This window comes from Acomys minous (assembly GCF_964271855.1).
Source record: "Acomys minous genome assembly, chromosome: 10".
Lineage (NCBI taxonomy): Eukaryota > Metazoa > Chordata > Mammalia > Rodentia > Muridae > Acomys > Acomys minous.
This window is the reverse complement of record NC_140491.1, coordinates 97,651,981-97,661,369: the sequence shown is the minus strand read 5'-3', so window position 1 is coordinate 97,661,369 and position 9,389 is coordinate 97,651,981. Positions and strand designations below refer to the sequence as shown.

The 9,389-nt window shown below is 41.1% G+C and overlaps 1 long non-coding RNA gene across 1 annotated transcript; it reads right to left on the bottom strand.

Annotated features, from left to right (window-relative positions):
* Nucleotides 1-1,354: 1,354 nt before the first annotated feature.
* On the bottom strand, nucleotides 1,355-8,749 carry LOC311607886. The gene is made up of 3 exons (XR_014782780.1): nucleotides 8,620-8,749; nucleotides 3,358-3,464; nucleotides 1,355-1,670 (listed from the first exon to the last, which is right to left on the bottom strand). It is a non-coding gene; the product is annotated as an uncharacterized lncRNA (long non-coding RNA).
* Nucleotides 8,750-9,389: the final 640 nt, after the last annotated feature.

Below are 9,389 nucleotides of genomic sequence, written 5' to 3'. Positions count from 1 at the left end.
CCTTCCTCGAATCTTCAAAGAATTTTAATTTTTGCCAATGGAAACGACATGGAACAGTATATATGCAGCTATATAGATAACCACTAGATGGCACCATACATCTTTTCTTCCAATTTTATTTCCCTAAACTAGCTTTTATAGAAAAAGAACCGTGTGTTGTTTCAAAAAGAAAAAAAGAAAAGAGAGAAAAGAAAAAATTTAAAGCCATGATACTTTTGCAACACTCATTGAACATTTGTCAGTGTTATTGCTTATTGGTAAAACTATCTGTACTTAAATGACACATGGCAGGAATACATTTCCTAGGAATTTTTTTTCTAGATCTTTATTATCAAACCATATCGTTTTATTTTTTTCTTGTTTTACAGTCCATTTCAAGACTGCTGTCCCCATCATTTCTCTGCAATATCTTTATTTCTATAATTTTTCTTCCCTACAACTTTTCCAAACAAAATTTAACTTCATTTAATTATGTTAAAAGAAGGAAGACACAAATTTTGTTTAAATTGTTAATAAATTTAACAATAGCAAGAGTAATAAACATGCATGCAATTTTGGAGGAAGTCAAATCTTTATTATATTTTTCGGTCATCAAAAGAACACTTTTGAATGAGTAATGTGCGTATGCTTTTTGCAGACGTGAATGTCTATAAAATAAACTAATATTTTGGGAAGGGTGTAGTCAAAGATTCATTATAAAGGCTGGTAATGTGGAACTACTGTTCATGTGCAACTGCAAAGGCTTACATTTATTTGTATAATTCAAAAGGAATATTTATACTCCATATATGTAATGATGCCAAATTATCAATAAGCCAGAAGACAATCATTAGAAGGGGTTAGGAACTACAGAAGGAATAAAGTAATAACTTCAAGAATAATCATGATAACAACTTTGTTTAAAATAGAAAAGAAATATATATGGTAAGTCAATATCTCTGGGAAATAAAATTCGTGTTTTTGAAGACTTTTGAGAATTCTGTGCATTTTCTATAGTGATATATATAGTGTTCATACTCAAAGAAAATAAACAAACCTCAGAGACTTTCCAACAGCTAGAATTCATGGAGATTGCAAAAATACACTATTTTCTAATACAGACTTATTTATTGCTCAGTTTTCTTCAGAATAATTACTTAGTAAATGAACAATCTTCGTGATGTTCCAGGCAGGAAGGCTGCTGAAAGAAGATGGACTTTTTGCTGCCTTTCTACAGGCATTCTCAGCCATTGCCCAGGGAGGTGATCTTGCTGGTAGGCAGCAGCCTTCTCAGGACTCTGACCTCCCAGACCCTCCCTGTGAAAGCCTTCATCTTCCTGCAAGTGGCAAAAACCTTTTTGGTGTCACAGACCCTTTTCTTTCTTAAACACTGGTATTACATTTGTATGGGCAGTGTATGTTCATGTTTTACATATTCTAAATTAAAACATATTGATAGCTGTTTATTTACTTTAAGTTAGAAGAATTGCTCCGCTATAAGTTAACACAAACAACAGTTTTATGTGAAAAGATACATTGTATGAAACAGGTAAAATGCAGAAAGACAGTGGCCTGTTGTGCAGCAGCGTCTGGCATCTCTGATTTCTTTCTGGCTGGGAAGTAGATGGATCCTGCATTCGCTTCTGCACTCAGTCATTGTGTTTACTCTATGCAGCTTCTGGAAATCCTCGCTGTACCCATGGGATAAAAAGGATAAACAGCAGCAAATGACATCTTAGTATTATTATGAAAATACTGATAATCAGAAAAAAAAAACATTTAGGGAAACCCAGAGGTTCCTAGGTCTTGAGATTAGCTATTGAACTGGATTGTGGTAACTGAATTTTAATCCAAAATCTTCCTCTGCTTTTTTTCTAACATCTTTAGCTAAAATTGAAACATAATTTTGAGGAATGATGATTCTTCATAACCTATGTGCTGATGTCAACCTAGGGGAACATGTTAGGCTGGATCTGCCCATCATGCTAGAGGGGACTGAGGTTGATGACATCATCCACACCTCCATTCCATCATGGCCACCGCCATCTACTTAGTTACTCCTTGTTATCTTTAAAGATCCTTATGTTTTCTACTTTCTAATCCTCCAGCTGCTCTCCAGCTTCTTAGTGAGTCTGTCCCTGTGGCTGATGTTTTTCAGATCCTCCTATTTCAAATCCTGGAAGATGCAACTATAGATTTATAGGTAGAGAACACACACACACACACACACACACACACAAACACACACATACTCACACATAGTCACACACAAACGCACACACCATACACACACACAAACACACACACCACACACACACACACACACACACACACACTCACACACACCACACACTCATATACACACAGACACTCACACACACACCACACACTTATACACACACAAACACACACACACACACACACACACACACACACACACATACACACACACACCCTTGACCACTCATTTCTATTGATTCTGACCAGACGTGCAATGCTGCCTTGCCTCCGTTTTGTTTACCTTTCTAACTATTAATACTGTTTCTTTAGTTCAGTTCCTTCACACCTATACCCACAATCCCTCTATCCAATAATCATCGTCAATTAATGGAATCTTCAGGTTTTGCCCAGTTTCTCCTGCACCCTCACTGCTCCTGCTACCCAGCTCACACTTGTCCTCAGCTTCCTTGCTTTCTTTGAACTATACTGAATAACGCCCGGTTGGTTAAACTCAGCGTTCTGCTCACTTCTGCGCCTGCGCTGATATGGATGAACGTATCTAGAGAAAATGCACTGATGATATCAATGCAGATGCAAGGCTGTGAATATGACGAGGAAATAACACTGCCTAGCAACTGCATCACATCGTCCTGGTTGTTAACTTTTGCACTGTCAAATGTTACTGTGTCTTGCCTTCTCTTTCTTCAAATTCCAATCCCTCATTCACAACTGGTAGTTTTGCCTCCTTTGTAATTAACTGACGTAACCACCCACTCACTTACCTGCGTGCACAAGTGTTTCATTTCCCTAAAAATGCTATTGCTAAGCTATCTGTGCCCCCCAAAACCAGCCTCCAGGGTGGGTCCCAGCCCAGCCCAGCCCAGCCCAGCCCATCTGCTCTGACCTACTTAAACCGCAACCACAGACATGTTCCTTGTCTACTTTCAGCGATGATCAATTCACTTTTATTTTTCTATTGCTGGTTTAACAAATGTCCTTTCTTCTATCTCTCTCCAGCTATTTTCCTTGCAAGGGCTCCCTGTACCTGCCTGACTCAAAGTTAGCTATTGCTGCTAGCTCTAGATAATCACACTTCTGACCCGATTTCATCAGCGGTTTGCACGCTGCCAAACTCAGTGATCAATACTTAGGTCTTACCTTCCTTGAGATCTTGGCAGCATTTTCCACAGCTCTTCCCTTCATCCTTAAAAACAGTCTTCACTTGGCTACAGAACACTTGGTGTCCTGATTATCCTCTGTGACAGCTCCAAGGAAAGAAAGGAGAAGAGCATTGGCTGAACTGGAATTTTACAGGTTTCTGTAGTCACTGGGAAGTTAGGCCAGAGAGAAGAGTATTCCAATGGAGAGGGCCATAGGAGACACACCTGGGATTGGAAGGAAGTAGCTGGCCTTTCTATGACCCAGCAGGAAGACACTGTCCCTAGAAAACAGTCCAGAGAGCAGATGGGTGTTGGTTTTTACTCTGTTGGGTCCTAGACCAGAGATCTAGGTAAGGGACAGGGAGGGCAGAGATGGTAAGTAGGTATAAAGGCAGAAATGAGAGAACTGAGAGGCTCTGCTTTAGCTCAGTAGCCAGATTATGCTAACACCGCACATACACTTGTTGTGTGTGTTACAGTTTTTAATAAGGTGCTGTCATGTCCCTTGGCTTACTTGTTTGACGTATCCTTGTGTTTATCCTAACTGTGTGAATGAAGACATTGAGCTTCTCTGAGTTAATACAATTGTTTAAGGTTGTGCAGCATTTTAGCAGAGTTGAGACTAGAACCCAGACCCAAGAAAACCAGGAGGATAAGAGCAGCAGTCAAGTCCCCAAACAGAAACCCTTGGCAGCAGAGTGAGAAGCATCAGGTGTCTTGGTCCAAAAAGCCAAGAGCTTTTAGCGTGGGGCTGCTGTCCAGGTATACGTGAGCTGATAGCGGGGTGATGCGGTCAGCCTCAAGGAGCACTGCATAAGTGGCAGAGCTCAAGAAGCAGGTGAAATGGGCTGGAGAAATGGCTCAGAGGTTAAGAGCACTGACTGTTCTTCCAGAGGTCCTGAGTTCAATTCCCAGCAACCACACGGTGACGCACAACCATCTATAATGTGATCCGATGCCCTCTTCTGGCCTGAAGGTGTACACGCAGGCAGACCACTATATACAGAATAATAAATAAATAAATTTAAAAAAAAAAATAAAGAAATAAGTTGAGCTCACACGGAGAGATCCCATTCATTATAGAAGAGACTGCTCTGTTCTTTAACTTCTGGAGCTAATAGTACTCTACCCTGGCTGGGTTTAATGCTTAAGGCCTCATCTCCGTCTGCACGTGAATTACTTGACTGAGGTGTATAGCGGCAGTGAGAGAGGCTTCCATCGATCAACGCATAGACTAGCTGAAATGATGGTCTCTGTGGGAGATTTGGCATCACCTCCTGGAGGTGCTTGTCCTATGTAGGAAAGAGACAAACAATGAACTCAGTGCAAATGGGCCTAGGTGGCTGGACGAGGAATGGGAAGAGCGGCAGTCTGCCTGGAAGATTTTTAAATAGTTCATGGATGTGCATAATCAATCCCTTAGAAGTAAAATAAAAGAATCAACATTTCCTTTTTTTTTTTTTTTGGTCCTGATTTGCTGTTCCTGATTTCTTGTTGGGTCACAAATGGGTTAAGGTTCTGGTATGCCAGGCGTTGAACAAGTGTGCCCAGTGACAACATCACATGAATTACTTACTCCCTGTCTATACATATGCACTGGAGTTGGCATTCCTTTGCTGCTGGCTGAACACCTGAGCGCATTGCAGAACTTTACTTGAGTGTCTGTGAGGGCTACTCACTCCAGTCTCCTCTGCAGCAAAGAGAGTTAAATACAACTGGAACAATTCCTCACCTGACTTCCCCCTGCCCTTTGGTGATGCTCTCCACTGTGGTAACTTACTCTCTCCACCTTTTGATTTCTGTCCTGACTTCCAGACCTTGAAGCTTACTGGTCAGTTTCTGAGCTGATGTCCTTTTAGGATTACCTTTTAGTATTCTGGGCCTGGCAAGTGTTTAGAAATGCATCTGTCCTTCATGGGAGCTTCCATTGGTACCCTGCAGGGTCTCTGTTAGATCACACCTCTGGCCCAAGTGGATGCATCTGACTCTGACGGAGCAATGACGGGCAACTGACCATCTCGGATGCAAATGGACATATGTCCATTTTAGACTTCACAATTCGCTAATTGCTTTCATTATACCTCTGTAAAGGTCTCACCTTGATGATTTAATGATCTCCTCCAGGCCCTACTTTCACATGGAAAACACCTCAGTTCTGGCTAAGCAGACTGGCTAAGCTAAGCATTCCTTTTAGGGGCCACCTGTGAATCTTTCTGTAGCCCTTAGTTACCTGGTGTCAATTTTAGCTTCAGGCTTCTGGCTCCTCATCTTTCGAGGATAGTAGGAGCCAAATGCAGAACCAATTCACACTGACTCACTCGAATGCCCGGTACATTATAGGAAATATCTCTCTGCCCTTTGAATTCTGGAGCTAGAAGTACTCCAGGCGGCCTGGATTTGATATTTAATGTACTCATCTCCATCTGCATGGGAAAAGCAGCTCCCTCACCACCCCTCTCTTCTTCTCTCCTGGGAGATTACCCTGGACCCATAAGAATGGCCCCTCCCTCTGACAGGCTTTAGGGGTGTCCAGTTGGGCTTGGAGAAAAAACAAACAAACAAACAAACAAACTTGCTCACCCATGTGCTGAAGTATGCTAAAGCCCTTATAATGAATTTTGGTGAGCGTCGTCGTTCCCTACCCTGCTTGGTCTGCTGGTAAATGCAGCTTTAAAAATACAATGCTCCTGGCAATTAAAATCATAATAATATAAAACAGTGAATTTAAGAAACTTTAGTAAAATATGATTTTTTAAAATAAAAAGTAAAGAAAGCACTTTATGTATTTAGTTGCAAGGGTTGAACTGAAGCTTCACACTAGGCACATACTCTGTCCTGAGTTACATCCCTTTTGTAGTAATCCTTTATCCTGTTGTCATTATCCTGTTTCTCTGTGTAGCCTTACTGGACTCACTTGGTAGACCAGGCGGGCCTCGAACTCACGAAGATCCGCTTGCCTCTGCCTCCTGAATGCTAGAATTAAAGGCGTGCGCCACTGCGCCCGGCCTCCACTTTGACTTTTTAAAGCAAGTTAGGCTCTCATTCTCTGAGAATCCCAACTATGAGAAAGATGATTCAAGACCCTCCAAGCGGAATCAGAACGGTGTCTTGTTACTAAGCTTTGGGTAAACCAGGCTGGGAGAAATGTTCTTTCCAACAGTCTCCTCTCGATGTCTATCCCACGTCACCATTTCCCAGTTTGAAAGTAGTTGTAGAGACTCAAGTCCCGGAGAGAAAGCTGTGTGTGCTGTGATCCAGCAATGCAATACCGCATCAATTCTATCTTGGATTCTCAGCTTCTAGCTTTAATTTTAAAACTCTATTACACAAGAAACAAAATAAAAACTAACCCAGTAGGTGGCACCTGCAGAAATATATACAGAGCATGTGTGGCAGATTGTATTTTCCAAAAATGGCCCTAGCAATATTTATGTTCCCACATAGTCTCCCAGAGCCTTGACATCCTTCCATCAAGCAGCTTAATCTATTCTCTTCCCTCTGAATATGGAACACCTCAAGCACGCACTTGTAACAAATTTCAGTGTACTATAAGCAATGCTGCCCGATTTCCTAGACACAGTTAAAAAGAAGAGAATGTAGCTTCTTGGTAGTGTTCTTCTTCCTCTTGTCCCCTCTCCTCTTCCTCATCTCCCCCTTCCTTATTCTCCTCATTTCTTTCTTGGTTATAATTAGTGGGACTCAGTGCAATTAAAAAAAAAATGAACTTACTCAAAATTAAAATTTCTAAGCCAATGACCAGCTCAGGCTTCCCTCCTCTCTCTGCAGATGGAACCTGTGTACCAGCGCAGGTCACAAGTCACAAGGCTGGTTCCAGTTGATAACTACCATCGAAGGCTGTTGTAATAGAGTGTCACAAACAGAGTGGCTCAAGCAACATACATTTGTTGTTCACAGTTCTGATGCTGGTGGCTCATATCAAGGTGCCCCTCAGGTCAGGTCCCATTGAGGACCAGACTTCTGTTTTACAGACAGGCATCTTCTTGCCACGTTCTGTAGTGGAGTGAAAGGGTGAAGGGCTGCTTTTGATAGCACATTAATCATTTAATGACCTGCCCCTGTTGTCCAAATATCTCCTAGAAGCCTCACTTGCATATGCCTTGACTTTGGAGGTTGAGTTAGACTTGTGGGGCATGAGCATTCAGTCCACAGAACACCCCTTGAATTACCCTCCTAGCCACCAGCCATTAACTATGTGAGTGATCAAGTGCCCGGATAACGCTAGACTCTGGTCATCAAGCCTTCTGAATGAAACTCAGACTTCACCAACAATCAATAAACAAAGCCTTCACTAGGCCCTGTCCAAAGAATCCATCAACAAATGGTTTTGTTGTTGCTGCTGTTGTTGTTTGGCTGTTGCTCTTGTTTATGTTTGTTTTTCTTTCTGCCACTGTGTTTTGGGGTTGATACCCAGCCACAGGAACTAAAATAACACGACCATAGCTATGGCATACGTGCCCTCTCTCTCTCTTGGAGGAATGTTTTTTACATCTCATAATAACACCAATGCCTTCCCCATGGTCAACAATAAGCCCATGTCTCTATACTACACCCATCACAGCCCACCAGCAAAAAAGTCCCCTGTTCCTCCTGTACCATTGCCTCCAGACTGTCTTTGAGGCATATACGAGCATCAAACCTCAAGTTGCATCTGTGTAAGTCTCTCAGTTTGACCCTAGGACCTGGGACTTGCTGAGACTACACAGAGCTGATTTCATGGGTGGACTACCAGTCACACCCACCAGTGCCAATGGTCCCAGTGCAGGTTACCCTTCCAGGAACTACATCTATTAAAATCCTCAGGAGAGTGAATTCAGAACTTAGGTATCACTTATGTCAGGATTTCTATGAAACAGAAGCCTGAGACCCAAACCCACAACTGGCAAAACCTAATGTTTTATTAGTGAAGAGTCATGACCCAGCCTGTGATCACACAGGATCCCTTGGACTTAATGGCTGCTGGAAGCCTGTGACTCTTCTTTCTGCGTGCTTATCTGCGTAGCTTTGGGAGCAGTATCTCTTGGAATTTAAAATGTTCAACCCAATGTAATTTAATATGCCACAGCACTCTAGAAAAGAAGTATAAAAATAAAGACTCTAACTAGAAGGTTAGGCTTTTTTTGTTAGGTTTTTACAAATTATGAAACCATGACCACTGAAAGAAACTCATCCATTATACAAAATGGTGTGATGAGTTATTTTGAAAATGTAGGAATGTTCTCAAACTAAACAGTTTTCTTACCATGGTGAATTTATTTTGTGCAGAACTTGTTGAATTATCTTTTCGGTTCTTGTTAGTCGTCCAGCTTGGCTGCTCTAGCTGAAGTCCTCTTCCCCCTGACTTTACTTTCAGTTCTATATTAATGCAGGAACCACCTCAAAGGCATGACAGCATTAGCTTATTTTATGCATACTCTTTAAGCACATATGTATTCTCAAACATTTCAGACATCCTTTATATTTCTTTCAGTTATCCAGCTGTCAAATAAACTTTAAAATCTCATAAACTTGCTTTTTTTATATTAAGCCTCATACAAATTATTTGAGAAACATAAGCCATAATACAAATAAAAATGAAAAACGGAAATAAAACCACAGTGTATTCACCAAAGGAATCCTGTCAAATAATGTTTTTTTAAGTGCATGAGGTTCTTTTTTTTCCCCACCCTTTCTTTTTCCTGAACCATGTCCAAACTAAACCAAGCATGATCATAAAGAAGGGTTATTAAAATACATTTCTAGTTCCCTACGGGACCATTCTTATTGCTAGGATGTTACAAAATAGGAAAAGAAATGAGTTATAAAAAAACAAAACAAAACATAAATTGCTGGCCAGAAAAACCCCAAACCAAGGTTTAAGAAACAATAGAAAGATGACCAGCCTGCTAGTGAATATTCTAAGGCATTGGCCTCCCAAAGCTAGATAAGTAGAAACAGTTTTAAAACATTTTGGAATATTTTGACAATCTTTAGCTCCATGTGACCACCCAGTTATGTTTGTGGAATAAAATG